This window comes from Schistocerca piceifrons, chromosome 1, assembly GCF_021461385.2.
Source record: "Schistocerca piceifrons isolate TAMUIC-IGC-003096 chromosome 1, iqSchPice1.1, whole genome shotgun sequence".
Taxonomy (NCBI): domain Eukaryota; kingdom Metazoa; phylum Arthropoda; class Insecta; order Orthoptera; family Acrididae; genus Schistocerca; species Schistocerca piceifrons.
This window is the reverse complement of record NC_060138.1, coordinates 493,893,193-493,920,620: the sequence shown is the minus strand read 5'-3', so window position 1 is coordinate 493,920,620 and position 27,428 is coordinate 493,893,193. Positions and strand designations below refer to the sequence as shown.

Sequence of the window (27,428 nt, the reverse complement as noted above, 5' to 3'; positions counted from 1 at the left end):
ATCACAGCAAAGCCCCCGGCAGCTACGGGATTCGAAACCGCGCCTACAGAGAGTCTGGTGCCTTAAACCAGCGCCTTAAAGCGCTCGGCCACGCTACATGCGCTGCTTGGTGCGCCAGTGTTCCTAGCATTTGTACAAACAGTGCACGCCACAGCTTCCGGTTCTGCTGGGACTGGCTGCTCATCCATCGCACTTCAAACAACTGCCCTTTTCGACTACAGAGAGCAGCGGACGTCTGCGCTCTAGGAGGCGACATTACGTGTTGGGGATGAAGTGGTAGGGCAAACTGCGGCCTGCGGAACACGAGTGAAAAAATCAAGAGAGTACTGTCATTTCGAGTACTCGTCATTGCAACGGCAGCAAGGCAAAACTTTCAAAATTGCCGTGACCAGGATTCGAACCTGGGTTATTGCGGCCACAACGCAATGTCCTAACCACTAGACGATCACGGCCACGGACGCGCCCGCGAAAGCAGCTGCCTGTAATGCAAGTGGCGATACACAGCAGAGCCTAGGCCAAGGTGTACGCCACAGCAGTGTGAGACACGGTCTCCATCACATGTATACGAGCAAATGAACGTGCCTGCGCTGTCAGGACACTAACTACAGTGGTTAGCTGCATTCACCTCCGTGGCAATGTCTTGCAGTCCCCCAAGCCTCTTGACTACAGGTATGTGGCTGGATAACAAGTGGATAGACGCTTCATCTCTCTCGCCGTCAGGTGTTGCCGTGAATCATACTTAACGTAGCTTTCTGCACGCGTCAGTCGAGCAAAGTCGAGACAAGTCGCATAAGAGGAGCAACAAAAACGCGCGATTCCGGTACCGGGAATCGAACCCGGGCCTCCTGGGTGAGAGCCAGGTATCCTAGCCACTAGACCACACCGGATAACGACGGCAGTGCTCTTTCCAGCGAACGCAGCAGCCACCCACGGTTAACTGACGACAACTGTAAAAAATCCGCTCTCTCGCGTTATAGAACGGCGTGCCCCGGACGCATTTCGGGGAGACGGACGCCAGCAATGATGAGAGCAAAAGGTGCCTACAAATCCTGTCGTTGCACCACGCACTGTTCTACGGCAATTCACCAAGCAGACGCTCACGCCTTGTTGTGCTGTTTCCTTTGCGGGCAATGAGTGCACCTGCCTTCGACACAGGAAACATTACACGTTTGGCAGGAGTGGGATTGGAACCCACGCCTCCGAAGAGAATGGTGCCTGAAACCAGCGCCTTAGACCGCTCGGCCACGCTACCTACACAACACGCGCGTCATTAGAGCTGCGTCCTACCCCACGAGAACACACCGCAACGGCACAAAAATGAGACGTAAAAAGTGGCAACGGTGGGATTCGAACCCACGCCTCCGAAGAGACTGGTGCCTAAAACCAGCGCCTTAGACCGCTCGGCCACGTTACCGTTGGAGCAGCAGCCGCAAAACGTTTCGTTTGTACTACAAAGATCACTTCGAAATGGAAGTATCTTGGCAATCGCCGTGCCATGTATTTCCACTGCTCTCCCACTGGAAGCGTCTCTTTAGGCCATCCACAGCAAGAAAAAGCCGTGCCCGCCGTATGGTAGCGACGCCACTTGTCTGTAGCTGTCGCAGTTAAGGAGACAGCGTCAAGAGACGTTTTCGTGCCGTGACCAGGTTTCGAACCTGGGCTTTCCGTAACCACTAAAGTATCGTAGCTGTAACTGTCAGGCGGAGCTAGAATGCTCCATGTATCAAACATATGTGAGCTCAAGGAGGTTACACTTGAAGAAAAAGCGGCAGCTTAACGCGATCACAGCAAAGCCCCCGGCAGCTACGGGATTCGAAACCGCGCCTACAGAGAGTCTGGTGCCTTAAACCAGCGCCTTAAAGCGCTCGGCCACGCTACATGCGCTGCTTGGTGCGCCAGTGTTCCTAGCATTTGTACAAACAGTGCACGCCACAGCTTCCGGTTCTGCTGGGACTGGCTGCTCATCCATCGCACTTCAAACAACTGCCCTTTTCGACTACAGAGAGCAGCGGACGTCTGCGCTCTAGGAGGCGACATTACGTGTTGGGGATGAAGTGGTAGGGCAAACTGCGGCCTGCGGAACACGAGTGAAAAAATCAAGAGAGTACTGTCATTTCGAGTACTCGTCATTGCAACGGCAGCAAGGCAAAACTTTCAAAATTGCCGTGACCAGGATTCGAACCTGGGTTATTGCGGCCACAACGCAATGTCCTAACCACTAGACGATCACGGCCACGGACGCGCCCGCGAAAGCAGCTGCCTGTAATGCAAGTGGCGATACACAGCAGAGCCTAGGCCAAGGTGTACGCCACAGCAGTGTGAGACACGGTCTCCATCACATGTATACGAGCAAATGAACGTGCCTGCGCTGTCAGGACACTAACTACAGTGGTTAGCTGCATTCACCTCCGTGGCAATGTCTTGCAGTCCCCCAAGCCTCTTGACTACAGGTATGTGGCTGGATAACAAGTGGATAGACGCTTCATCTCTCTCGCCGTCAGGTGTTGCCGTGAATCATACTTAACGTAGCTTTCTGCACGCGTCAGCGTAGCGTCAGTCGAGCAAAGTCGAGACAAGTCGCATAAGAGGAGCAACAAAAACGCGCGATTCCGGTACCGGGAATCGAACCCGGGCCTCCTGGGTGAGAGCCAGGTATCCTAGCCACTAGACCACACCGGATAACGACGGCAGTGCTCTTTCCAGCGAACGCAGCAGCCACCCACGGTTAACTGACGACAACTGTAAAAAATCCGCTCTCTCGCGTTATAGAACGGCGTGCCCCGGACGCATTTCGGGGAGACGGACGCCAGCAATGATGAGAGCAAAAGGTGCCTACAAATCCTGTCGTTGCACCACGCACTGTTCTACGGCAATTCACCAAGCAGACGCTCACGCCTTGTTGTGCTGTTTCCTTTGCGGGCAATGAGTGCACCTGCCTTCGACACAGGAAACATTACACGTTTGGCAGGAGTGGGATTGGAACCCACGCCTCCGAAGAGAATGGTGCCTGAAACCAGCGCCTTAGACCGCTCGGCCACGCTACCTACACAACACGCGCGTCATTAGAGCTGCGTCCTACCCCACGAGAACACACCGCAACGGCACAAAAATGAGACGTAAAAAGTGGCAACGGTGGGATTCGAACCCACGCCTCCGAAGAGACTGGTGCCTAAAACCAGCGCCTTAGACCGCTCGGCCACGTTACCGTTGGAGCAGCAGCCGCAAAACGTTTCGTTTGTACTACAAAGATCACTTCGAAATGGAAGTATCTTGGCAATCGCCGTGCCATGTATTTCCACTGCTCTCCCACTGGAAGCGTCTCTTTAGGCCATCCACAGCAAGAAAAAGCCGTGCCCGCCGTATGGTAGCGACGCCACTTGTCTGTAGCTGTCGCAGTTAAGGAGACAGCGTCAAGAGACGTTTTCGTGCCGTGACCAGGTTTCGAACCTGGGCTTTCCGTAACCACTAAAGTATCGTAGCTGTAACTGTCAGGCGGAGCTAGAATGCTCCATGTATCAAACATATGTGAGCTCAAGGAGGTTACACTTGAAGAAAAAGCGGCAGCTTAACGCGATCACAGCAAAGCCCCCGGCAGCTACGGGATTCGAAACCGCGCCTACAGAGAGTCTGGTGCCTTAAACCAGCGCCTTAAAGCGCTCGGCCACGCTACATGCGCTGCTTGGTGCGCCAGTGTTCCTAGCATTTGTACAAACAGTGCACGCCACAGCTTCCGGTTCTGCTGGGACTGGCTGCTCATCCATCGCACTTCAAACAACTGCCCTTTTCGACTACAGAGAGCAGCGGACGTCTGCGCTCTAGGAGGCGACATTACGTGTTGGGGATGAAGTGGTAGGGCAAACTGCGGCCTGCGGAACACGAGTGAAAAAATCAAGAGAGTACTGTCATTTCGAGTACTCGTCATTGCAACGGCAGCAAGGCAAAACTTTCAAAATTGCCGTGACCAGGATTCGAACCTGGGTTATTGCGGCCACAACGCAATGTCCTAACCACTAGACGATCACGGCCACGGACGCGCCCGCGAAAGCAGCTGCCTGTAATGCAAGTGGCGATACACAGCAGAGCCTAGGCCAAGGTGTACGCCACAGCAGTGTGAGACACGGTCTCCATCACATGTATACGAGCAAATGAACGTGCCTGCGCTGTCAGGACACTAACTACAGTGGTTAGCTGCATTCACCTCCGTGGCAATGTCTTGCAGTCCCCCAAGCCTCTTGACTACAGGTATGTGGCTGGATAACAAGTGGATAGACGCTTCATCTCTCTCGCCGTCAGGTGTTGCCGTGAATCATACTTAACGTAGCTTTCTGCACGCGTCAGCGTAGCGTCAGTCGAGCAAAGTCGAGACAAGTCGCATAAGAGGAGCAACAAAAACGCGCGATTCCGGTACCGGGAATCGAACCCGGGCCTCCTGGGTGAGAGCCAGGTATCCTAGCCACTAGACCACACCGGATAACGACGGCAGTGCTCTTTCCAGCGAACGCAGCAGCCACCCACGGTTAACTGACGACAACTGTAAAAAATCCACTCTCTCGCGTTATAGAACGGCGTGCCCCGGACGCATTTCGGGGAGACGGACGCCAGCAATGATGAGAGCAAAAGGTGCCTACAAATCCTGTCGTTGCACCACGCACTGTTCTACGGCAATTCACCAAGCAGACGCTCACGCCTTGTTGTGCTGTTTCCTTTGCGGGCAATGAGTGCACCTGCCTTCGACACAGGAAACATTACACGTTTGGCAGGAGTGGGATTGGAACCCACGCCTCCGAAGAGAATGGTGCCTGAAACCAGCGCCTTAGACCGCTCGGCCACGCTACCTACACAACACGCGCGTCATTAGAGCTGCGTCCTACCCCACGAGAACACACCGCAACGGCACAAAAATGAGACGTAAAAAGTGGCAACGGTGGGATTCGAACCCACGCCTCCGAAGAGACTGGTGCCTAAAACCAGCGCCTTAGACCGCTCGGCCACGTTACCGTTGGAGCAGCAGCCGCAAAACGTTTCGTTTGTACTACAAAGATCACTTCGAAATGGAAGTATCTTGGCAATCGCCGTGCCATGTATTTCCACTGCTCTCCCACTGGAAGCGTCTCTTTAGGCCATCCACAGCAAGAAAAAGCCGTGCCCGCCGTATGGTAGCGACGCCACTTGTCTGTAGCTGTCGCAGTTAAGGAGACAGCGTCAAGAGACGTTTTCGTGCCGTGACCAGGTTTCGAACCTGGGCTTTCCGTAACCACTAAAGTATCGTAGCTGTAACTGTCAGGCGGAGCTAGAATGCTCCATGTATCAAACATATGTGAGCTCAAGGAGGTTACACTTGAAGAAAAAGCGGCAGCTTAACGCGATCACAGCAAAGCCCCCGGCAGCTACGGGATTCGAAACCGCGCCTACAGAGAGTCTGGTGCCTTAAACCAGCGCCTTAAAGCGCTCGGCCACGCTACATGCGCTGCTTGGTGCGCCAGTGTTCCTAGCATTTGTACAAACAGTGCACGCCACAGCTTCCGGTTCTGCTGGGACTGGCTGCTCATCCATCGCACTTCAAACAACTGCCCTTTTCGACTACAGAGAGCAGCGGACGTCTGCGCTCTAGGAGGCGACATTACGTGTTGGGGATGAAGTGGTAGGGCAAACTGCGGCCTGCGGAACACGAGTGAAAAAATCAAGAGAGTACTGTCATTTCGAGTACTCGTCATTGCAACGGCAGCAAGGCAAAACTTTCAAAATTGCCGTGACCAGGATTCGAACCTGGGTTATTGCGGCCACAACGCAATGTCCTAACCACTAGACGATCACGGCCACGGACGCGCCCGCGAAAGCAGCTGCCTGTAATGCAAGTGGCGATACACAGCAGAGCCTAGGCCAAGGTGTACGCCACAGCAGTGTGAGACACGGTCTCCATCACATGTATACGAGCAAATGAACGTGCCTGCGCTGTCAGGACACTAACTACAGTGGTTAGCTGCATTCACCTCCGTGGCAATGTCTTGCAGTCCCCCAAGCCTCTTGACTACAGGTATGTGGCTGGATAACAAGTGGATAGACGCTTCATCTCTCTCGCCGTCAGGTGTTGCCGTGAATCATACTTAACGTAGCTTTCTGCACGCGTCAGCGTAGCGTCAGTCGAGCAAAGTCGAGACAAGTCGCATAAGAGGAGCAACAAAAACGCGCGATTCCGGTACCGGGAATCGAACCCGGGCCTCCTGGGTGAGAGCCAGGTATCCTAGCCACTAGACCACACCGGATAACGACGGCAGTGCTCTTTCCAGCGAACGCAGCAGCCACCCACGGTTAACTGACGACAACTGTAAAAAATCCACTCTCTCGCGTTATAGAACGGCGTGCCCCGGACGCATTTCGGGGAGACGGACGCCAGCAATGATGAGAGCAAAAGGTGCCTACAAATCCTGTCGTTGCACCACGCACTGTTCTACGGCAATTCACCAAGCAGACGCTCACGCCTTGTTGTGCTGTTTCCTTTGCGGGCAATGAGTGCACCTGCCTTCGACACAGGAAACATTACACGTTTGGCAGGAGTGGGATTGGAACCCACGCCTCCGAAGAGAATGGTGCCTGAAACCAGCGCCTTAGACCGCTCGGCCACGCTACCTACACAACACGCGCGTCATTAGAGCTGCGTCCTACCCCACGAGAACACACCGCAACGGCACAAAAATGAGACGTAAAAAGTGGCAACGGTGGGATTCGAACCCACGCCTCCGAAGAGACTGGTGCCTAAAACCAGCGCCTTAGACCGCTCGGCCACGTTACCGTTGGAGCAGCAGCCGCAAAACGTTTCGTTTGTACTACAAAGATCACTTCGAAATGGAAGTATCTTGGCAATCGCCGTGCCATGTATTTCCACTGCTCTCCCACTGGAAGCGTCTCTTTAGGCCATCCACAGCAAGAAAAAGCCGTGCCCGCCGTATGGTAGCGACGCCACTTGTCTGTAGCTGTCGCAGTTAAGGAGACAGCGTCAAGAGACGTTTTCGTGCCGTGACCAGGTTTCGAACCTGGGCTTTCCGTAACCACTAAAGTATCGTAGCTGTAACTGTCAGGCGGAGCTAGAATGCTCCATGTATCAAACATATGTGAGCTCAAGGAGGTTACACTTGAAGAAAAAGCGGCAGCTTAACGCGATCACAGCAAAGCCCCCGGCAGCTACGGGATTCGAAACCGCGCCTACAGAGAGTCTGGTGCCTTAAACCAGCGCCTTAAAGCGCTCGGCCACGCTACATGCGCTGCTTGGTGCGCCAGTGTTCCTAGCATTTGTACAAACAGTGCACGCCACAGCTTCCGGTTCTGCTGGGACTGGCTGCTCATCCATCGCACTTCAAACAACTGCCCTTTTCGACTACAGAGAGCAGCGGACGTCTGCGCTCTAGGAGGCGACATTACGTGTTGGGGATGAAGTGGTAGGGCAAACTGCGGCCTGCGGAACACGAGTGAAAAAATCAAGAGAGTACTGTCATTTCGAGTACTCGTCATTGCAACGGCAGCAAGGCAAAACTTTCAAAATTGCCGTGACCAGGATTCGAACCTGGGTTATTGCGGCCACAACGCAATGTCCTAACCACTAGACGATCACGGCCACGGACGCGCCCGCGAAAGCAGCTGCCTGTAATGCAAGTGGCGATACACAGCAGAGCCTAGGCCAAGGTGTACGCCACAGCAGTGTGAGACACGGTCTCCATCACATGTATACGAGCAAATGAACGTGCCTGCGCTGTCAGGACACTAACTACAGTGGTTAGCTGCATTCACCTCCGTGGCAATGTCTTGCAGTCCCCCAAGCCTCTTGACTACAGGTATGTGGCTGGATAACAAGTGGATAGACGCTTCATCTCTCTCGCCGTCAGGTGTTGCCGTGAATCATACTTAACGTAGCTTTCTGCACGCGTCAGCGTAGCGTCAGTCGAGCAAAGTCGAGACAAGTCGCATAAGAGAAGCAACAAAAACGCGCGATTCCGGTACCGGGAATCGAACCCGGGCCTCCTGGGTGAGAGCCAGGTATCCTAGCCACTAGACCACACCGGATAACGACGGCAGTGCTCTTTCCAGCGAACGCAGCAGCCACCCACGGTTAACTGACGACAACTGTAAAAAATCCGCTCTCTCGCGTTATAGAACGGCGTGCCCCGGACGCATTTCGGGGAGACGGACGCCAGCAATGATGAGAGCAAAAGGTGCCTACAAATCCTGTCGTTGCACCACGCACTGTTCTACGGCAATTCACCAAGCAGACGCTCACGCCTTGTTGTGCTGTTTCCTTTGCGGGCAATGAGTGCACCTGCCTTCGACACAGGAAACATTACACGTTTGGCAGGAGTGGGATTGGAACCCACGCCTCCGAAGAGAATGGTGCCTGAAACCAGCGCCTTAGACCGCTCGGCCACGCTACCTACACAACACGCGCGTCATTAGAGCTGCGTCCTACCCCACGAGAACACACCGCAACGGCACAAAAATGAGACGTAAAAAGTGGCAACGGTGGGATTCGAACCCACGCCTCCGAAGAGACTGGTGCCTAAAACCAGCGCCTTAGACCGCTCGGCCACGTTACCGTTGGAGCAGCAGCCGCAAAACGTTTCGTTTGTACTACAAAGATCACTTCGAAATGGAAGTATCTTGGCAATCGCCGTGCCATGTATTTCCACTGCTCTCCCACTGGAAGCGTCTCTTTAGGCCATCCACAGCAAGAAAAAGCCGTGCCCGCCGTATGGTAGCGACGCCACTTGTCTGTAGCTGTCGCAGTTAAGGAGACAGCGTCAAGAGACGTTTTCGTGCCGTGACCAGGTTTCGAACCTGGGCTTTCCGTAACCACTAAAGTATCGTAGCTGTAACTGTCAGGCGGAGCTAGAATGCTCCATGTATCAAACATATGTGAGCTCAAGGAGGTTACACTTGAAGAAAAAGCGGCAGCTTAACGCGATCACAGCAAAGCCCCCGGCAGCTACGGGATTCGAAACCGCGCCTACAGAGAGTCTGGTGCCTTAAACCAGCGCCTTAAAGCGCTCGGCCACGCTACATGCGCTGCTTGGTGCGCCAGTGTTCCTAGCATTTGTACAAACAGTGCACGCCACAGCTTCCGGTTCTGCTGGGACTGGCTGCTCATCCATCGCACTTCAAACAACTGCCCTTTTCGACTACAGAGAGCAGCGGACGTCTGCGCTCTAGGAGGCGACATTACGTGTTGGGGATGAAGTGGTAGGGCAAACTGCGGCCTGCGGAACACGAGTGAAAAAATCAAGAGAGTACTGTCATTTCGAGTACTCGTCATTGCAACGGCAGCAAGGCAAAACTTTCAAAATTGCCGTGACCAGGATTCGAACCTGGGTTATTGCGGGCACAACGCAATGTCCTAACCACTAGACGATCACGGCCACGGACGCGCCCGCGAAAGCAGCTGCCTGTAATGCAAGTGGCGATACACAGCAGAGCCTAGGCCAAGGTGTACGCCACAGCAGTGTGAGACACGGTCTCCATCACATGTATACGAGCAAATGAACGTGCCTGCGCTGTCAGGACACTAACTACAGTGGTTAGCTGCATTCACCTCCGTGGCAATGTCTTGCAGTCCCCCAAGCCTCTTGACTACAGGTATGTGGCTGGATAACAAGTGGATAGACGCTTCATCTCTCTCGCCGTCAGGTGTTGCCGTGAATCATACTTAACGTAGCTTTCTGCACGCGTCAGCGTAGCGTCAGTCGAGCAAAGTCGAGACAAGTCGCATAAGAGAAGCAACAAAAACGCGCGATTCCGGTACCGGGAATCGAACCCGGGCCTCCTGGGTGAGAGCCAGGTATCCTAGCCACTAGACCACACCGGATAACGACGGCAGTGCTCTTTCCAGCGAACGCAGCAGCCACCCACGGTTAACTGACGACAACTGTAAAAAATCCGCTCTCTCGCGTTATAGAACGGCGTGCCCCGGACGCATTTCGGGGAGACGGACGCCAGCAATGATGAGAGCAAAAGGTGCCTACAAATCCTGTCGTTGCACCACGCACTGTTCTACGGCAATTCACCAAGCAGACGCTCACGCCTTGTTGTGCTGTTTCCTTTGCGGGCAATGAGTGCACCTGCCTTCGACACAGGAAACATTACACGTTTGGCAGGAGTGGGATTGGAACCCACGCCTCCGAAGAGAATGGTGCCTGAAACCAGCGCCTTAGACCGCTCGGCCACGCTACCTACACAACACGCGCGTCATTAGAGCTGCGTCCTACCCCACGAGAACACACCGCAACGGCACAAAAATGAGACGTAAAAAGTGGCAACGGTGGGATTCGAACCCACGCCTCCGAAGAGACTGGTGCCTAAAACCAGCGCCTTAGACCGCTCGGCCACGTTACCGTTGGAGCAGCAGCCGCAAAACGTTTCGTTTGTACTACAAAGATCACTTCGAAATGGAAGTATCTTGGCAATCGCCGTGCCATGTATTTCCACTGCTCTCCCACTGGAAGCGTCTCTTTAGGCCATCCACAGCAAGAAAAAGCCGTGCCCGCCGTATGGTAGCGACGCCACTTGTCTGTAGCTGTCGCAGTTAAGGAGACAGCGTCAAGAGACGTTTTCGTGCCGTGACCAGGTTTCGAACCTGGGCTTTCCGTAACCACTAAAGTATCGTAGCTGTAACTGTCAGGCGGAGCTAGAATGCTCCATGTATCAAACATATGTGAGCTCAAGGAGGTTACACTTGAAGAAAAAGCGGCAGCTTAACGCGATCACAGCAAAGCCCCCGGCAGCTACGGGATTCGAAACCGCGCCTACAGAGAGTCTGGTGCCTTAAACCAGCGCCTTAAAGCGCTCGGCCACGCTACATGCGCTGCTTGGTGCGCCAGTGTTCCTAGCATTTGTACAAACAGTGCACGCCACAGCTTCCGGTTCTGCTGGGACTGGCTGCTCATCCATCGCACTTCAAACAACTGCCCTTTTCGACTACAGAGAGCAGCGGACGTCTGCGCTCTAGGAGGCGACATTACGTGTTGGGGATGAAGTGGTAGGGCAAACTGCGGCCTGCGGAACACGAGTGAAAAAATCAAGAGAGTACTGTCATTTCGAGTACTCGTCATTGCAACGGCAGCAAGGCAAAACTTTCAAAATTGCCGTGACCAGGATTCGAACCTGGGTTATTGCGGCCACAACGCAATGTCCTAACCACTAGACGATCACGGCCACGGACGCGCCCGCGAAAGCAGCTGCCTGTAATGCAAGTGGCGATACACAGCAGAGCCTAGGCCAAGGTGTACGCCACAGCAGTGTGAGACACGGTCTCCATCACATGTATACGAGCAAATGAACGTGCCTGCGCTGTCAGGACACTAACTACAGTGGTTAGCTGCATTCACCTCCGTGGCAATGTCTTGCAGTCCCCCAAGCCTCTTGACTACAGGTATGTGGCTGGATAACAAGTGGATAGACGCTTCATCTCTCTCGCCGTCAGGTGTTGCCGTGAATCATACTTAACGTAGCTTTCTGCACGCGTCAGCGTAGCGTCAGTCGAGCAAAGTCGAGACAAGTCGCATAAGAGGAGCAACAAAAACGCGCGATTCCGGTACCGGGAATCGAACCCGGGCCTCCTGGGTGAGAGCCAGGTATCCTAGCCACTAGACCACACCGGATAACGACGGCAGTGCTCTTTCCAGCGAACGCAGCAGCCACCCACGGTTAACTGACGACAACTGTAAAAAATCCGCTCTCTCGCGTTATAGAACGGCGTGCCCCGGACGCATTTCGGGGAGACGGACGCCAGCAATGATGAGAGCAAAAGGTGCCTACAAATCCTGTCGTTGCACCACGCACTGTTCTACGGCAATTCACCAAGCAGACGCTCACGCCTTGTTGTGCTGTTTCCTTTGCGGGCAATGAGTGCACCTGCCTTCGACACAGGAAACATTACACGTTTGGCAGGAGTGGGATTGGAACCCACGCCTCCGAAGAGAATGGTGCCTGAAACCAGCGCCTTAGACCGCTCGGCCACGCTACCTACACAACACGCGCGTCATTAGAGCTGCGTCCTACCCCACGAGAACACACCGCAACGGCACAAAAATGAGACGTAAAAAGTGGCAACGGTGGGATTCGAACCCACGCCTCCGAAGAGACTGGTGCCTAAAACCAGCGCCTTAGACCGCTCGGCCACGTTACCGTTGGAGCAGCAGCCGCAAAACGTTTCGTTTGTACTACAAAGATCACTTCGAAATGGAAGTATCTTGGCAATCGCCGTGCCATGTATTTCCACTGCTCTCCCACTGGAAGCGTCTCTTTAGGCCATCCACAGCAAGAAAAAGCCGTGCCCGCCGTATGGTAGCGACGCCACTTGTCTGTAGCTGTCGCAGTTAAGGAGACAGCGTCAAGAGACGTTTTCGTGCCGTGACCAGGTTTCGAACCTGGGCTTTCCGTAACCACTAAAGTATCGTAGCTGTAACTGTCAGGCGGAGCTAGAATGCTCCATGTATCAAACATATGTGAGCTCAAGGAGGTTACACTTGAAGAAAAAGCGGCAGCTTAACGCGATCACAGCAAAGCCCCCGGCAGCTACGGGATTCGAAACCGCGCCTACAGAGAGTCTGGTGCCTTAAACCAGCGCCTTAAAGCGCTCGGCCACGCTACATGCGCTGCTTGGTGCGCCAGTGTTCCTAGCATTTGTACAAACAGTGCACGCCACAGCTTCCGGTTCTGCTGGGACTGGCTGCTCATCCATCGCACTTCAAACAACTGCCCTTTTCGACTACAGAGAGCAGCGGACGTCTGCGCTCTAGGAGGCGACATTACGTGTTGGGGATGAAGTGGTAGGGCAAACTGCGGCCTGCGGAACACGAGTGAAAAAATCAAGAGAGTACTGTCATTTCGAGTACTCGTCATTGCAACGGCAGCAAGGCAAAACTTTCAAAATTGCCGTGACCAGGATTCGAACCTGGGTTATTGCGGGCACAACGCAATGTCCTAACCACTAGACGATCACGGCCACGGACGCGCCCGCGAAAGCAGCTGCCTGTAATGCAAGTGGCGATACACAGCAGAGCCTAGGCCAAGGTGTACGCCACAGCAGTGTGAGACACGGTCTCCATCACATGTATACGAGCAAATGAACGTGCCTGCGCTGTCAGGACACTAACTACAGTGGTTAGCTGCATTCACCTCCGTGGCAATGTCTTGCAGTCCCCCAAGCCTCTTGACTACAGGTATGTGGCTGGATAACAAGTGGATAGACGCTTCATCTCTCTCGCCGTCAGGTGTTGCCGTGAATCATACTTAACGTAGCTTTCTGCACGCGTCAGTCGAGCAAAGTCGAGACAAGTCGCATAAGAGGAGCAACAAAAACGCGCGATTCCGGTACCGGGAATCGAACCCGGGCCTCCTGGGTGAGAGCCAGGTATCCTAGCCACTAGACCACACCGGATAACGACGGCAGTGCTCTTTCCAGCGAACGCAGCAGCCACCCACGGTTAACTGACGACAACTGTAAAAAATCCGCTCTCTCGCGTTATAGAACGGCGTGCCCCGGACGCATTTCGGGGAGACGGACGCCAGCAATGATGAGAGCAAAAGGTGCCTACAAATCCTGTCGTTGCACCACGCACTGTTCTACGGCAATTCACCAAGCAGACGCTCACGCCTTGTTGTGCTGTTTCCTTTGCGGGCAATGAGTGCACCTGCCTTCGACACAGGAAACATTACACGTTTGGCAGGAGTGGGATTGGAACCCACGCCTCCGAAGAGAATGGTGCCTGAAACCAGCGCCTTAGACCGCTCGGCCACGCTACCTACACAACACGCGCGTCATTAGAGCTGCGTCCTACCCCACGAGAACACACCGCAACGGCACAAAAATGAGACGTAAAAAGTGGCAACGGTGGGATTCGAACCCACGCCTCCGAAGAGACTGGTGCCTAAAACCAGCGCCTTAGACCGCTCGGCCACGTTACCGTTGGAGCAGCAGCCGCAAAACGTTTCGTTTGTACTACAAAGATCACTTCGAAATGGAAGTATCTTGGCAATCGCCGTGCCATGTATTTCCACTGCTCTCCCACTGGAAGCGTCTCTTTAGGCCATCCACAGCAAGAAAAAGCCGTGCCCGCCGTATGGTAGCGACGCCACTTGTCTGTAGCTGTCGCAGTTAAGGAGACAGCGTCAAGAGACGTTTTCGTGCCGTGACCAGGTTTCGAACCTGGGCTTTCCGTAACCACTAAAGTATCGTAGCTGTAACTGTCAGGCGGAGCTAGAATGCTCCATGTATCAAACATATGTGAGCTCAAGGAGGTTACACTTGAAGAAAAAGCGGCAGCTTAACGCGATCACAGCAAAGCCCCCGGCAGCTACGGGATTCGAAACCGCGCCTACAGAGAGTCTGGTGCCTTAAACCAGCGCCTTAAAGCGCTCGGCCACGCTACATGCGCTGCTTGGTGCGCCAGTGTTCCTAGCATTTGTACAAACAGTGCACGCCACAGCTTCCGGTTCTGCTGGGACTGGCTGCTCATCCATCGCACTTCAAACAACTGCCCTTTTCGACTACAGAGAGCAGCGGACGTCTGCGCTCTAGGAGGCGACATTACGTGTTGGGGATGAAGTGGTAGGGCAAACTGCGGCCTGCGGAACACGAGTGAAAAAATCAAGAGAGTACTGTCATTTCGAGTACTCGTCATTGCAACGGCAGCAAGGCAAAACTTTCAAAATTGCCGTGACCAGGATTCGAACCTGGGTTATTGCGGGCACAACGCAATGTCCTAACCACTAGACGATCACGGCCACGGACGCGCCCGCGAAAGCAGCTGCCTGTAATGCAAGTGGCGATACACAGCAGAGCCTAGGCCAAGGTGTACGCCACAGCAGTGTGAGACACGGTCTCCATCACATGTATACGAGCAAATGAACGTGCCTGCGCTGTCAGGACACTAACTACAGTGGTTAGCTGCATTCACCTCCGTGGCAATGTCTTGCAGTCCCCCAAGCCTCTTGACTACAGGTATGTGGCTGGATAACAAGTGGATAGACGCTTCATCTCTCTCGCCGTCAGGTGTTGCCGTGAATCATACTTAACGTAGCTTTCTGCACGCGTCAGCGTAGCGTCAGTCGAGCAAAGTCGAGACAAGTCGCATAAGAGAAGCAACAAAAACGCGCGATTCCGGTACCGGGAATCGAACCCGGGCCTCCTGGGTGAGAGCCAGGTATCCTAGCCACTAGACCACACCGGATAACGACGGCAGTGCTCTTTCCAGCGAACGCAGCAGCCACCCACGGTTAACTGACGACAACTGTAAAAAATCCGCTCTCTCGCGTTATAGAACGGCGTGCCCCGGACGCATTTCGGGGAGACGGACGCCAGCAATGATGAGAGCAAAAGGTGCCTACAAATCCTGTCGTTGCACCACGCACTGTTCTACGGCAATTCACCAAGCAGACGCTCACGCCTTGTTGTGCTGTTTCCTTTGCGGGCAATGAGTGCACCTGCCTTCGACACAGGAAACATTACACGTTTGGCAGGAGTGGGATTGGAACCCACGCCTCCGAAGAGAATGGTGCCTGAAACCAGCGCCTTAGACCGCTCGGCCACGCTACCTACACAACACGCGCGTCATTAGAGCTGCGTCCTACCCCACGAGAACACACCGCAACGGCACAAAAATGAGACGTAAAAAGTGGCAACGGTGGGATTCGAACCCACGCCTCCGAAGAGACTGGTGCCTAAAACCAGCGCCTTAGACCGCTCGGCCACGTTACCGTTGGAGCAGCAGCCGCAAAACGTTTCGTTTGTACTACAAAGATCACTTCGAAATGGAAGTATCTTGGCAATCGCCGTGCCATGTATTTCCACTGCTCTCCCACTGGAAGCGTCTCTTTAGGCCATCCACAGCAAGAAAAAGCCGTGCCCGCCGTATGGTAGCGACGCCACTTGTCTGTAGCTGTCGCAGTTAAGGAGACAGCGTCAAGAGACGTTTTCGTGCCGTGACCAGGTTTCGAACCTGGGCTTTCCGTAACCACTAAAGTATCGTAGCTGTAACTGTCAGGCGGAGCTAGAATGCTCCATGTATCAAACATATGTGAGCTCAAGGAGGTTACACTTGAAGAAAAAGCGGCAGCTTAACGCGATCACAGCAAAGCCCCCGGCAGCTACGGGATTCGAAACCGCGCCTACAGAGAGTCTGGTGCCTTAAACCAGCGCCTTAAAGCGCTCGGCCACGCTACATGCGCTGCTTGGTGCGCCAGTGTTCCTAGCATTTGTACAAACAGTGCACGCCACAGCTTCCGGTTCTGCTGGGACTGGCTGCTCATCCATCGCACTTCAAACAACTGCCCTTTTCGACTACAGAGAGCAGCGGACGTCTGCGCTCTAGGAGGCGACATTACGTGTTGGGGATGAAGTGGTAGGGCAAACTGCGGCCTGCGGAACACGAGTGAAAAAATCAAGAGAGTACTGTCATTTCGAGTACTCGTCATTGCAACGGCAGCAAGGCAAAACTTTCAAAATTGCCGTGACCAGGATTCGAACCTGGGTTATTGCGGCCACAACGCAATGTCCTAACCATTAGACGATCACGGCCACGGACGCGCCCGCGAAAGCAGCTGCCTGTAATGCAAGTGGCGATACACAGCAGAGCCTAGGCCAAGGTGTACGCCACAGCAGTGTGAGACACGGTCTCCATCACATGTATACGAGCAAATGAACGTGCCTGCGCTGTCAGGACACTAACTACAGTGGTTAGCTGCATTCACCTCCGTGGCAATGTCTTGCAGTCCCCCAAGCCTCTTGACTACAGGTATGTGGCTGGATAACAAGTGGATAGACGCTTCATCTCTCTCGCCGTCAGGTGTTGCCGTGAATCATACTTAACGTAGCTTTCTGCACGCGTCAGCGTAGCGTCAGTCGAGCAAAGTCGAGACAAGTCGCATAAGAGGAGCAACAAAAACGCGCGATTCCGGTACCGGGAATCGAACCCGGGCCTCCTGGGTGAGAGCCAGGTATCCTAGCCACTAGACCACACCGGATAACGACGGCAGTGCTCTTTCCAGCGAACGCAGCAGCCACCCACGGTTAACTGACGACAACTGTAAAAAATCCGCTCTCTCGCGTTATAGAACGGCGTGCCCCGGACGCATTTCGGGGAGACGGACGCCAGCAATGATGAGAGCAAAAGGTGCCTACAAATCCTGTCGTTGCACCACGCACTGTTCTACGGCAATTCACCAAGCAGACGCTCACGCCTTGTTGTGCTGTTTCCTTTGCGGGCAATGAGTGCACCTGCCTTCGACACAGGAAACATTACACGTTTGGCAGGAGTGGGATTGGAACCCACGCCTCCGAAGAGAATGGTGCCTGAAACCAGCGCCTTAGACCGCTCGGCCACGCTACCTACACAACACGCGCGTCATTAGAGCTGCGTCCTACCCCACGAGAACACACCGCAACGGCACAAAAATGAGACGTAAAAAGTGGCAACGGTGGGATTCGAACCCACGCCTCCGAAGAGACTGGTGCCTAAAACCAGCGCCTTAGACCGCTCGGCCACGTTACCGTTGGAGCAGCAGCCGCAAAACGTTTCGTTTGTACTACAAAGATCACTTCGAAATGGAAGTATCTTGGCAATCGCCGTGCCATGTATTTCCACTGCTCTCCCACTGGAAGCGTCTCTTTAGGCCATCCACAGCAAGAAAAAGCCGTGCCCGCCGTATGGTAGCGACGCCACTTGTCTGTAGCTGTCGCAGTTAAGGAGACAGCGTCAAGAGACGTTTTCGTGCCGTGACCAGGTTTCGAACCTGGGCTTTCCGTAACCACTAAAGTATCGTAGCTGTAACTGTCAGGCGGAGCTAGAATGCTCCATGTATCAAACATATGTGAGCTCAAGGAGGTTACACTTGAAGAAAAAGCGGCAGCTTAACGCGATCACAGCAAAGCCCCCGGCAGCTACGGGATTCGAAACCGCGCCTACAGAGAGTCTGGTGCCTTAAACCAGCGCCTTAAAGCGCTCGGCCACGCTACATGCGCTGCTTGGTGCGCCAGTGTTCCTAGCATTTGTACAAACAGTGCACGCCACAGCTTCCGGTTCTGCTGGGACTGGCTGCTCATCCATCGCACTTCAAACAACTGCCCTTTTCGACTACAGAGAGCAGCGGACGTCTGCGCTCTAGGAGGCGACATTACGTGTTGGGGATGAAGTGGTAGGGCAAACTGCGGCCTGCGGAACACGAGTGAAAAAATCAAGAGAGTACTGTCATTTCGAGTACTCGTCATTGCAACGGCAGCAAGGCAAAACTTTCAAAATTGCCGTGACCAGGATTCGAACCTGGGTTATTGCGGGCACAACGCAATGTCCTAACCACTAGACGATCACGGCCACGGACGCGCCCGCGAAAGCAGCTGCCTGTAATGCAAGTGGCGATACACAGCAGAGCCTAGGCCAAGGTGTACGCCACAGCAGTGTGAGACACGGTCTCCATCACATGTATACGAGCAAATGAACGTGCCTGCGCTGTCAGGACACTAACTACAGTGGTTAGCTGCATTCACCTCCGTGGCAATGTCTTGCAGTCCCCCAAGCCTCTTGACTACAGGTATGTGGCTGGATAACAAGTGGATAGACGCTTCATCTCTCTCGCCGTCAGGTGTTGCCGTGAATCATACTTAACGTAGCTTTCTGCACGCGTCAGCGTAGCGTCAGTCGAGCAAAGTCGAGACAAGTCGCATAAGAGAAGCAACAAAAACGCGCGATTCCGGTACCGGGAATCGAACCCGGGCCTCCTGGGTGAGAGCCAGGTATCCTAGCCACTAGACCACACCGGATAACGACGGCAGTGCTCTTTCCAGCGAACGCAGCAGCCACCCACGGTTAACTGACGACAACTGTAAAAAATCCGCTCTCTCGCGTTATAGAACGGCGTGCCCCGGACGCATTTCGGGGAGACGGACGCCAGCAATGATGAGAGCAAAAGGTGCCTACAAATCCTGTCGTTGCACCACGCACTGTTCTACGGCAATTCACCAAGCAGACGCTCACGCCTTGTTGTGCTGTTTCCTTTGCGGGCAATGAGTGCACCTGCCTTCGACACAGGAAACATTACACGTTTGGCAGGAGTGGGATTGGAACCCACGCCTCCGAAGAGAATGGTGCCTGAAACCAGCGCCTTAGACCGCTCGGCCACGCTACCTACACAACACGCGCGTCATTAGAGCTGCGTCCTACCCCACGAGAACACACCGCAACGGCACAAAAATGAGACGTAAAAAGTGGCAACGGTGGGATTCGAACCCACGCCTCCGAAGAGACTGGTGCCTAAAACCAGCGCCTTAGACCGCTCGGCCACGTTACCGTTGGAGCAGCAGCCGCAAAACGTTTCGTTTGTACTACAAAGATCACTTCGAAATGGAAGTATCTTGGCAATCGCCGTGCCATGTATTTCCACTGCTCTCCCACTGGAAGCGTCTCTTTAGGCCATCCACAGCAAGAAAAAGCCGTGCCCGCCGTATGGTAGCGACGCCACTTGTCTGTAGCTGTCGCAGTTAAGGAGACAGCGTCAAGAGACGTTTTCGTGCCGTGACCAGGTTTCGAACCTGGGCTTTCCGTAACCACTAAAGTATCGTAGCTGTAACTGTCAGGCGGAGCTAGAATGCTCCATGTATCAAACATATGTGAGCTCAAGGAGGTTACACTTGAAGAAAAAGCGGCAGCTTAACGCGATCACAGCAAAGCCCCCGGCAGCTACGGGATTCGAAACCGCGCCTACAGAGAGTCTGGTGCCTTAAACCAGCGCCTTAAAGCGCTCGGCCACGCTACATGCGCTGCTTGGTGCGCCAGTGTTCCTAGCATTTGTACAAACAGTGCACGCCACAGCTTCCGGTTCTGCTGGGACTGGCTGCTCATCCATCGCACTTCAAACAACTGCCCTTTTCGACTACAGAGAGCAGCGGACGTCTGCGCTCTAGGAGGCGACATTACGTGTTGGGGATGAAGTGGTAGGGCAAACTGCGGCCTGCGGAACACGAGTGAAAAAATCAAGAGAGTACTGTCATTTCGAGTACTCGTCATTGCAACGGCAGCAAGGCAAAACTTTCAAAATTGCCGTGACCAGGATTCGAACCTGGGTTATTGCGGGCACAACGCAATGTCCTAACCACTAGACGATCACGGCCACGGACGCGCCCGCGAAAGCAGCTGCCTGTAATGCAAGTGGCGATACACAGCAGAGCCTAGGCCAAGGTGTACGCCACAGCAGTGTGAGACACGGTCTCCATCACATGTATACGAGCAAATGAACGTGCCTGCGCTGTCAGGACACTAACTACAGTGGTTAGCTGCATTCACCTCCGTGGCAATGTCTTGCAGTCCCCCAAGCCTCTTGACTACAGGTATGTGGCTGGATAACAAGTGGATAGACGCTTCATCTCTCTCGCCGTCAGGTGTTGCCGTGAATCATACTTAACGTAGCTTTCTGCACGCGTCAGCGTAGCGTCAGTCGAGCAAAGTCGAGACAAGTCGCATAAGAGGAGCAACAAAAACGCGCGATTCCGGTACCGGGAATCGAACCCGGGCCTCCTGGGTGAGAGCCAGGTATCCTAGCCACTAGACCACACCGGATAACGACGGCAGTGCTCTTTCCAGCGAACGCAGCAGCCACCCACGGTTAACTGACGACAACTGTAAAAAATCCGCTCTCTCGCGTTATAGAACGGCGTGCCCCGGACGCATTTCGGGGAGACGGACGCCAGCAATGATGAGAGCAAAAGGTGCCTACAAATCCTGTCGTTGCACCACGCACTGTTCTACGGCAATTCACCAAGCAGACGCTCACGCCTTGTTGTGCTGTTTCCTTTGCGGGCAATGAGTGCACCTGCCTTCGACACAGGAAACATTACACGTTTGGCAGGAGTGGGATTGGAACCCACGCCTCCGAAGAGAATGGTGCCTGAAACCAGCGCCTTAGACCGCTCGGCCACGCTACCTACACAACACGCGCGTCATTAGAGCTGCGTCCTACCCCACGAGAACACACCGCAACGGCACAAAAATGAGACGTAAAAAGTGGCAACGGTGGGATTCGAACCCACGCCTCCGAAGAGACTGGTGCCTAAAACCAGCGCCTTAGACCGCTCGGCCACGTTACCGTTGGAGCAGCAGCCGCAAAACGTTTCGTTTGTACTACAAAGATCACTTCGAAATGGAAGTATCTTGGCAATCGCCGTGCCATGTATTTCCACTGCTCTCCCACTGGAAGCGTCTCTTTAGGCCATCCACAGCAAGAAAAAGCCGTGCCCGCCGTATGGTAGCGACGCCACTTGTCTGTAGCTGTCGCAGTTAAGGAGACAGCGTCAAGAGACGTTTTCGTGCCGTGACCAGGTTTCGAACCTGGGCTTTCCGTAACCACTAAAGTATCGTAGCTGTAACTGTCAGGCGGAGCTAGAATGCTCCATGTATCAAACATATGTGAGCTCAAGGAGGTTACACTTGAAGAAAAAGCGGCAGCTTAACGCGATCACAGCAAAGCCCCCGGCAGCTACGGGATTCGAAACCGCGCCTACAGAGAGTCTGGTGCCTTAAACCAGCGCCTTAAAGCGCTCGGCCACGCTACATGCGCTGCTTGGTGCGCCAGTGTTCCTAGCATTTGTACAAACAGTGCACGCCACAGCTTCCGGTTCTGCTGGGACTGGCTGCTCATCCATCGCACTTCAAACAACTGCCCTTTTCGACTACAGAGAGCAGCGGACGTCTGCGCTCTAGGAGGCGACATTACGTGTTGGGGATGAAGTGGTAGGGCAAACTGCGGCCTGCGGAACACGAGTGAAAAAATCAAGAGAGTACTGTCATTTCGAGTACTCGTCATTGCAACGGCAGCAAGGCAAAACTTTCAAAATTGCCGTGACCAGGATTCGAACCTGGGTTATTGCGGCCACAACGCAATGTCCTAACCACTAGACGATCACGGCCACGGACGCGCCCCCGAAAGCAGCTGCCTGTAATGCAAGTGGCGATACACAGCAGAGCCTAGGCCAAGGTGTACGCCACAGCAGTGTGAGACACGGTCTCCATCACATGTATACGAGCAAATGAACGTGCCTGCGCTGTCAGGACACTAACTACAGTGGTTAGCTGCATTCACCTCCGTGGCAATGTCTTGCAGTCCCCCAAGCCTCTTGACTACAGGTATGTGGCTGGATAACAAGTGGATAGACGCTTCATCTCTCTCGCCGTCAGGTGTTGCCGTGAATCATACTTAACGTAGCTTTCTGCACGCGTCAGTCGAGCAAAGTCGAGACAAGTCGCATAAGAGGAGCAACAAAAACGCGCGATTCCGGTACCGGGAATCGAACCCGGGCCTCCTGGGTGAGAGCCAGGTATCCTAGCCACTAGACCACACCGGATAACGACGGCAGTGCTCTTTCCAGCGAACGCAGCAGCCACCCACGGTTAACTGACGACAACTGTAAAAAATCCGCTCTCTCGCGTTATAGAACGGCGTGCCCCGGACGCATTTCGGGGAGACGGACGCCAGCAATGATGAGAGCAAAAGGTGCCTACAAATCCTGTCGTTGCACCACGCACTGTTCTACGGCAATTCACCAAGCAGACGCTCACGCCTTGTTGTGCTGTTTCCTTTGCGGGCAATGAGTGCACCTGCCTTCGACACAGGAAACATTACACGTTTGGCAGCTGTGGGATTGGAACCCACGCCTCCGAAGAGAATGGTGCCTGAAACCAGCGCCTTAGACCGCTCGGCCACGCTACCTACACAACACGCGCGTCACAAGAGCTGCGTCCTACCCCACGAGAACACACCGCAACGGCACAAAAATGAGACGTAAAAAGTGGCAACGGTGGGATTCGAACCCACGCCTCCGAAGAGACTGGTGCCTAAAACCAGCGCCTTAGACCGCTCGGCCACGTTACCGTTGGAGCAGCAGCCGCAAAACGTTTCGTTTGTACTACAAAGATCACTTCGAAATGGAAGTATCTTGGCAATCGCCGTGCCATGTATTTCCACTGCTCTCCCACTGGAAGCGTCTCTTTAGGCCATCCACAGCAAGAAAAAGCCGTGCCCGCCGTATGGTAGCGACGCCACTTGTCTGTAGCTGTCGCAGTTAAGGAGACAGCGTCAAGAGACGTTTTCGTGCCGTGACCAGGTTTCGAACCTGGGCTTTCCGTAACCACTAAAGTATCGTAGCTGTAACTGTCAGGCGGAGCTAGAATGCTCCATGTATCAAACATATGTGAGCTCAAGGAGGTTACACTTGAAGAAAAAGCGGCAGCTTAACGCGATCACAGCAAAGCCCCCGGCAGCTACGGGATTCGAAACCGCGCCTACAGAGAGTCTGGTGCCTTAAACCAGCGCCTTAAAGCGCTCGGCCACGCTACATGCGCTGCTTGGTGCGCCAGTGTTCCTAGCATTTGTACAAACAGTGCACGCCACAGCTTCCGGTTCTGCTGGGACTGGCTGCTCATCCATCGCACTTCAAACAACTGCCCTTTTCGACTACAGAGAGCAGCGGACGTCTGCGCTCTAGGAGGCGACATTACGTGTTGGGGATGAAGTGGTAGGGCAAACTGCGGCCTGCGGAACACGAGTGAAAAAATCAAGAGAGTACTGTCATTTCGAGTACTCGTCATTGCAACGGCAGCAAGGCAAAACTTTCAAAATTGCCGTGACCAGGATTCGAACCTGGGTTATTGCGGCCACAACGCAATGTCCTAACCACTAGACGATCACGGCCACGGACGCGCCCGCGAAAGCAGCTGCCTGTAATGCAAGTGGCGATACACAGCAGAGCCTAGGCCAAGGTGTACGCCACAGCAGTGTGAGACACGGTCTCCATCACATGTATACGAGCAAATGAACGTGCCTGCGCTGTCAGGACACTAACTACAGTGGTTAGCTGCATTCACCTCCGTGGCAATGTCTTGCAGTCCCCCAAGCCTCTTGACTACAGGTATGTGGCTGGATAACAAGTGGATAGACGCTTCATCTCTCTCGCCGTCAGGTGTTGCCGTGAATCATACTTAACGTAGCTTTCTGCACGCGTCAGTCGAGCAAAGTCGAGACAAGTCGCATAAGAGGAGCAACAAAAACGCGCGATTCCGGTACCGGGAATCGAACCCGGGCCTCCTGGGTGAGAGCCAGGTATCCTAGCCACTAGACCACACCGGATAACGACGGCAGTGCTCTTTCCAGCGAACGCAGCAGCCACCCACGGTTAACTGACGACAACTGTAAAAAATCCGCTCTCTCGCGTTATAGAACGGCGTGCCCCGGACGCATTTCGGGGAGACGGACGCCAGCAATGATGAGAGCAAAAGGTGCCTACAAATCCTGTCGTTGCACCACGCACTGTTCTACGGCAATTCACCAAGCAGACGCTCACGCCTTGTTGTGCTGTTTCCTTTGCGGGCAATGAGTGCACCTGCCTTCGACACAGGAAACATTACACGTTTGGCAGCTGTGGGATTGGAACCCACGCCTCCGAAGAGAATGGTGCCTGAAACCAGCGCCTTAGACCGCTCGGCCACGCTACCTACACAACACGCGCGTCACAAGAGCTGCGTCCTACCCCACGAGAACACACCGCAACGGCACAAAAATGAGACGTAAAAAGTGGCAACGGTGGGATTCGAACCCACGCCTCCGAAGAGACTGGTGCCTAAAACCAGCGCCTTAGACCGCTCGGCCACGTTACCGTTGGAGCAGCAGCCGCAAAACGTTTCGTTTGTACTACAAAGATCACTTCGAAATGGAAGTATCTTGGCAATCGCCGTGCCATGTATTTCCACTGCTCTCCCACTGGAAGCGTCTCTTTAGGCCATCCACAGCAAGAAAAAGCCGTGCCCGCCGTATGGTAGCGACGCCACTTGTCTGTAGCTGTCGCAGTTAAGGAGACAGCGTCAAGAGACGTTTTCGTGCCGTGACCAGGTTTCGAACCTGGGCTTTCCGTAACCACTAAAGTATCGTAGCTGTAACTGTCAGGCGGAGCTAGAATGCTCCATGTATCAAACATATGTGAGCTCAAGGAGGTTACACTTGAAGAAAAAGCGGCAGTTTAACGCGATCACAGCAAAGCCCCCGGCAGCTACGGGATTCGAAACCGCGCCTACAGAGAGTCTGGTGCCTTAAACCAGCGCCTTAAAGCGCTCGGCCACGCTACATGCGCTGCTTGGTGCGCCAGTGTTCCTAGCATTTGTACAAACAGTGCACGCCACAGCTTCCGGTTCTGCTGGGACTGGCTGCTCATCCATCGCACTTCAAACAACTGCCCTTTTCGACTACAGAGAGCAGCGGACGTCTGCGCTCTAGGAGGCGACATTACGTGTTGGGGATGAAGTGGTAGGGCAAACTGCGGCCTGCGGAACACGAGTGAAAAAATCAAGAGAGTACTGTCATTTCGAGTACTCGTCATTGCAACGGCAGCAAGGCAAAACTTTCAAAATTGCCGTGACCAGGATTCGAACCTGGGTTATTGCGGCCACAACGCAATGTCCTAACCACTAGACGATCACGGCCACGGACGCGCCCGCGAAAGCAGCTGCCTGTAATGCAAGTGGCGATACACAGCAGAGCCTAGGCCAAGGTGTACGCCACAGCAGTGTGAGACACGGTCTCCATCACATGTATACGAGCAAATGAACGTGCCTGCGCTGTCAGGACACTAACTACAGTGGTTAGCTGCATTCACCTCCGTGGCAATGTCTTGCAGTCCCCCAAGCCTCTTGACTACAGGTATGTGGCTGGATAACAAGTGGATAGACGCTTCATCTCTCTCGCCGTCAGGTGTTGCCGTGAATCATACTTAACGTAGCTTTCTGCACGCGTCAGTCGAGCAAAGTCGAGACAAGTCGCATAAGAGGAGCAACAAAAACGCGCGATTCCGGTACCGGGAATCGAACCCGGGCCTCCTGGGTGAGAGCCAGGTATCCTAGCCACTAGACCACACCGGATAACGACGGCAGTGCTCTTTCCAGCGAACGCAGCAGCCACCCACGGTTAACTGACGACAACTGTAAAAAATCCGCTCTCTCGCGTTATAGAACGGCGTGCCCCGGACGCATTTCGGGGAGACGGACGCCAGCAATGATGAGAGCAAAAGGTGCCTACAAATCCTGTCGTTGCACCACGCACTGTTCTACGGCAATTCACCAAGCAGACGCTCACGCCTTGTTGTGCTGTTTCCTTTGCGGGCAATGAGTGCACCTGCCTTCGACACAGGAAACATTACACGTTTGGCAGCTGTGGGATTGGAACCCACGCCTCCGAAGAGAATGGTGCCTGAAACCAGCGCCTTAGACCGCTCGGCCACGCTACCTACACAACACGCGCGTCACAAGAGCTGCGTCCTACCCCACGAGAACACACCGCAACGGCACAAAAATGAGACGTAAAAAGTGGCAACGGTGGGATTCGAACCCACGCCTCCGAAGAGACTGGTGCCTAAAACCAGCGCCTTAGACCGCTCGGCCACGTTACCGTTGGAGCAGCAGCCGCAAAACGTTTCGTTTGTACTACAAAGATCACTTCGAAATGGAAGTATCTTGGCAATCGCCGTGCCATGTATTTCCACTGCTCTCCCACTGGAAGCGTCTCTTTAGGCCATCCACAGCAAGAAAAAGCCGTGCCCGCCGTATGGTAGCGACGCCACTTGTCTGTAGCTGTCGCAGTTAAGGAGACAGCGTCAAGAGACGTTTTCGTGCCGTGACCAGGTTTCGAACCTGGGCTTTCCGTAACCACTAAAGTATCGTAGCTGTAACTGTCAGGCGGAGCTAGAATGCTCCATGTATCAAACATATGTGAGCTCAAGGAGGTTACACTTGAAGAAAAAGCGGCAGCTTAACGCGATCACAGCAAAGCCCCCGGCAGCTACGGGATTCGAAACCGCGCCTACAGAGAGTCTGGTGCCTTAAACCAGCGCCTTAAAGCGCTCGGCCACGCTACATGCGCTGCTTGGTGCGCCAGTGTTCCTAGCATTTGTACAAACAGTGCACGCCACAGCTTCCGGTTCTGCTGGGACTGGCTGCTCATCCATCGCACTTCAAACAACTGCCCTTTTCGACTACAGAGAGCAGCGGACGTCTGCGCTCTAGGAGGCGACATTACGTGTTGGGGATGAAGTGGTAGGGCAAACTGCGGCCTGCGGAACACGAGTGAAAAAATCAAGAGAGTACTGTCATTTCGAGTACTCGTCATTGCAACGGCAGCAAGGCAAAACTTTCAAAATTGCCGTGACCAGGATTCGAACCTGGGTTATTGCGGCCACAACGCAATGTCCTAACCACTAGACGATCACGGCCACGGACGCGCCCGCGAAAGCAGCTGCCTGTAATGCAAGTGGCGATACACAGCAGAGCCTAGGCCAAGGTGTACGCCACAGCAGTGTGAGACACGGTCTCCATCACATGTATACGAGCAAATGAACGTGCCTGCGCTGTCAGGACACTAAC

At 54.1% G+C, this 27,428-nt stretch overlaps 46 non-coding genes across 46 annotated transcripts; all 46 read right to left on the bottom strand.

Moving 5' to 3' along the window:
- Nucleotides 1-380: 380 nt before the first annotated feature.
- Trnah-gug lies at nucleotides 381-452 on the bottom strand. The gene has a single exon. It is a non-coding gene; the product is annotated as a tRNA-His (tRNA).
- A 363-nt stretch (nucleotides 453-815) lies between these two features.
- Nucleotides 816-887, bottom strand: Trnae-cuc. Its single transcript has one exon. It is a non-coding gene; the product is annotated as a tRNA-Glu (tRNA).
- A 445-nt stretch (nucleotides 888-1,332) lies between these two features.
- On the bottom strand, nucleotides 1,333-1,414 carry Trnal-uag. The gene has a single exon. It is a non-coding gene; the product is annotated as a tRNA-Leu (tRNA).
- A 747-nt stretch (nucleotides 1,415-2,161) lies between these two features.
- Trnah-gug lies at nucleotides 2,162-2,233 on the bottom strand. The gene has a single exon. It is a non-coding gene; the product is annotated as a tRNA-His (tRNA).
- A 374-nt stretch (nucleotides 2,234-2,607) lies between these two features.
- Nucleotides 2,608-2,679, bottom strand: Trnae-cuc. Its single transcript has one exon. It is a non-coding gene; the product is annotated as a tRNA-Glu (tRNA).
- A 445-nt stretch (nucleotides 2,680-3,124) lies between these two features.
- Trnal-uag lies at nucleotides 3,125-3,206 on the bottom strand. Its single transcript has one exon. It is a non-coding gene; the product is annotated as a tRNA-Leu (tRNA).
- Nucleotides 3,207-3,953: 747 nt separating this feature from the next.
- Nucleotides 3,954-4,025, bottom strand: Trnah-gug. Its single transcript has one exon. It is a non-coding gene; the product is annotated as a tRNA-His (tRNA).
- Nucleotides 4,026-4,399: 374 nt separating this feature from the next.
- Trnae-cuc lies at nucleotides 4,400-4,471 on the bottom strand. Its single transcript has one exon. It is a non-coding gene; the product is annotated as a tRNA-Glu (tRNA).
- A 445-nt stretch (nucleotides 4,472-4,916) lies between these two features.
- Nucleotides 4,917-4,998, bottom strand: Trnal-uag. Its single transcript has one exon. It is a non-coding gene; the product is annotated as a tRNA-Leu (tRNA).
- Nucleotides 4,999-5,745: 747 nt separating this feature from the next.
- Nucleotides 5,746-5,817, bottom strand: Trnah-gug. Its single transcript has one exon. It is a non-coding gene; the product is annotated as a tRNA-His (tRNA).
- A 374-nt stretch (nucleotides 5,818-6,191) lies between these two features.
- Trnae-cuc lies at nucleotides 6,192-6,263 on the bottom strand. The gene has a single exon. It is a non-coding gene; the product is annotated as a tRNA-Glu (tRNA).
- Nucleotides 6,264-6,708: 445 nt separating this feature from the next.
- Trnal-uag lies at nucleotides 6,709-6,790 on the bottom strand. Its single transcript has one exon. It is a non-coding gene; the product is annotated as a tRNA-Leu (tRNA).
- A 747-nt stretch (nucleotides 6,791-7,537) lies between these two features.
- Trnah-gug lies at nucleotides 7,538-7,609 on the bottom strand. The gene has a single exon. It is a non-coding gene; the product is annotated as a tRNA-His (tRNA).
- A 374-nt stretch (nucleotides 7,610-7,983) lies between these two features.
- On the bottom strand, nucleotides 7,984-8,055 carry Trnae-cuc. The gene has a single exon. It is a non-coding gene; the product is annotated as a tRNA-Glu (tRNA).
- Nucleotides 8,056-8,500: 445 nt separating this feature from the next.
- Nucleotides 8,501-8,582, bottom strand: Trnal-uag. Its single transcript has one exon. It is a non-coding gene; the product is annotated as a tRNA-Leu (tRNA).
- Nucleotides 8,583-9,329: 747 nt separating this feature from the next.
- Trnah-gug lies at nucleotides 9,330-9,401 on the bottom strand. Its single transcript has one exon. It is a non-coding gene; the product is annotated as a tRNA-His (tRNA).
- A 374-nt stretch (nucleotides 9,402-9,775) lies between these two features.
- Nucleotides 9,776-9,847, bottom strand: Trnae-cuc. The gene has a single exon. It is a non-coding gene; the product is annotated as a tRNA-Glu (tRNA).
- Nucleotides 9,848-10,292: 445 nt separating this feature from the next.
- Trnal-uag lies at nucleotides 10,293-10,374 on the bottom strand. Its single transcript has one exon. It is a non-coding gene; the product is annotated as a tRNA-Leu (tRNA).
- A 747-nt stretch (nucleotides 10,375-11,121) lies between these two features.
- On the bottom strand, nucleotides 11,122-11,193 carry Trnah-gug. The gene has a single exon. It is a non-coding gene; the product is annotated as a tRNA-His (tRNA).
- A 374-nt stretch (nucleotides 11,194-11,567) lies between these two features.
- Trnae-cuc lies at nucleotides 11,568-11,639 on the bottom strand. Its single transcript has one exon. It is a non-coding gene; the product is annotated as a tRNA-Glu (tRNA).
- A 445-nt stretch (nucleotides 11,640-12,084) lies between these two features.
- On the bottom strand, nucleotides 12,085-12,166 carry Trnal-uag. The gene has a single exon. It is a non-coding gene; the product is annotated as a tRNA-Leu (tRNA).
- Nucleotides 12,167-12,913: 747 nt separating this feature from the next.
- Nucleotides 12,914-12,985, bottom strand: Trnah-gug. The gene has a single exon. It is a non-coding gene; the product is annotated as a tRNA-His (tRNA).
- Nucleotides 12,986-13,348: 363 nt separating this feature from the next.
- Nucleotides 13,349-13,420, bottom strand: Trnae-cuc. The gene has a single exon. It is a non-coding gene; the product is annotated as a tRNA-Glu (tRNA).
- Nucleotides 13,421-13,865: 445 nt separating this feature from the next.
- On the bottom strand, nucleotides 13,866-13,947 carry Trnal-uag. The gene has a single exon. It is a non-coding gene; the product is annotated as a tRNA-Leu (tRNA).
- Nucleotides 13,948-14,694: 747 nt separating this feature from the next.
- On the bottom strand, nucleotides 14,695-14,766 carry Trnah-gug. The gene has a single exon. It is a non-coding gene; the product is annotated as a tRNA-His (tRNA).
- A 374-nt stretch (nucleotides 14,767-15,140) lies between these two features.
- Trnae-cuc lies at nucleotides 15,141-15,212 on the bottom strand. Its single transcript has one exon. It is a non-coding gene; the product is annotated as a tRNA-Glu (tRNA).
- A 445-nt stretch (nucleotides 15,213-15,657) lies between these two features.
- Trnal-uag lies at nucleotides 15,658-15,739 on the bottom strand. The gene has a single exon. It is a non-coding gene; the product is annotated as a tRNA-Leu (tRNA).
- A 747-nt stretch (nucleotides 15,740-16,486) lies between these two features.
- Nucleotides 16,487-16,558, bottom strand: Trnah-gug. The gene has a single exon. It is a non-coding gene; the product is annotated as a tRNA-His (tRNA).
- A 374-nt stretch (nucleotides 16,559-16,932) lies between these two features.
- Nucleotides 16,933-17,004, bottom strand: Trnae-cuc. The gene has a single exon. It is a non-coding gene; the product is annotated as a tRNA-Glu (tRNA).
- A 445-nt stretch (nucleotides 17,005-17,449) lies between these two features.
- Trnal-uag lies at nucleotides 17,450-17,531 on the bottom strand. The gene has a single exon. It is a non-coding gene; the product is annotated as a tRNA-Leu (tRNA).
- Nucleotides 17,532-18,278: 747 nt separating this feature from the next.
- Nucleotides 18,279-18,350, bottom strand: Trnah-gug. Its single transcript has one exon. It is a non-coding gene; the product is annotated as a tRNA-His (tRNA).
- A 374-nt stretch (nucleotides 18,351-18,724) lies between these two features.
- On the bottom strand, nucleotides 18,725-18,796 carry Trnae-cuc. Its single transcript has one exon. It is a non-coding gene; the product is annotated as a tRNA-Glu (tRNA).
- Nucleotides 18,797-19,241: 445 nt separating this feature from the next.
- On the bottom strand, nucleotides 19,242-19,323 carry Trnal-uag. Its single transcript has one exon. It is a non-coding gene; the product is annotated as a tRNA-Leu (tRNA).
- Nucleotides 19,324-20,070: 747 nt separating this feature from the next.
- Trnah-gug lies at nucleotides 20,071-20,142 on the bottom strand. The gene has a single exon. It is a non-coding gene; the product is annotated as a tRNA-His (tRNA).
- A 374-nt stretch (nucleotides 20,143-20,516) lies between these two features.
- Trnae-cuc lies at nucleotides 20,517-20,588 on the bottom strand. Its single transcript has one exon. It is a non-coding gene; the product is annotated as a tRNA-Glu (tRNA).
- A 445-nt stretch (nucleotides 20,589-21,033) lies between these two features.
- Nucleotides 21,034-21,115, bottom strand: Trnal-uag. Its single transcript has one exon. It is a non-coding gene; the product is annotated as a tRNA-Leu (tRNA).
- A 747-nt stretch (nucleotides 21,116-21,862) lies between these two features.
- Nucleotides 21,863-21,934, bottom strand: Trnah-gug. Its single transcript has one exon. It is a non-coding gene; the product is annotated as a tRNA-His (tRNA).
- Nucleotides 21,935-22,297: 363 nt separating this feature from the next.
- Nucleotides 22,298-22,369, bottom strand: Trnae-cuc. The gene has a single exon. It is a non-coding gene; the product is annotated as a tRNA-Glu (tRNA).
- Nucleotides 22,370-22,814: 445 nt separating this feature from the next.
- On the bottom strand, nucleotides 22,815-22,896 carry Trnal-uag. The gene has a single exon. It is a non-coding gene; the product is annotated as a tRNA-Leu (tRNA).
- Nucleotides 22,897-23,643: 747 nt separating this feature from the next.
- Trnah-gug lies at nucleotides 23,644-23,715 on the bottom strand. The gene has a single exon. It is a non-coding gene; the product is annotated as a tRNA-His (tRNA).
- Nucleotides 23,716-24,078: 363 nt separating this feature from the next.
- On the bottom strand, nucleotides 24,079-24,150 carry Trnae-cuc. Its single transcript has one exon. It is a non-coding gene; the product is annotated as a tRNA-Glu (tRNA).
- A 445-nt stretch (nucleotides 24,151-24,595) lies between these two features.
- On the bottom strand, nucleotides 24,596-24,677 carry Trnal-uag. Its single transcript has one exon. It is a non-coding gene; the product is annotated as a tRNA-Leu (tRNA).
- A 747-nt stretch (nucleotides 24,678-25,424) lies between these two features.
- Trnah-gug lies at nucleotides 25,425-25,496 on the bottom strand. The gene has a single exon. It is a non-coding gene; the product is annotated as a tRNA-His (tRNA).
- A 363-nt stretch (nucleotides 25,497-25,859) lies between these two features.
- On the bottom strand, nucleotides 25,860-25,931 carry Trnae-cuc. The gene has a single exon. It is a non-coding gene; the product is annotated as a tRNA-Glu (tRNA).
- Nucleotides 25,932-26,376: 445 nt separating this feature from the next.
- Nucleotides 26,377-26,458, bottom strand: Trnal-uag. The gene has a single exon. It is a non-coding gene; the product is annotated as a tRNA-Leu (tRNA).
- Nucleotides 26,459-27,205: 747 nt separating this feature from the next.
- Trnah-gug lies at nucleotides 27,206-27,277 on the bottom strand. The gene has a single exon. It is a non-coding gene; the product is annotated as a tRNA-His (tRNA).
- Nucleotides 27,278-27,428: the final 151 nt, after the last annotated feature.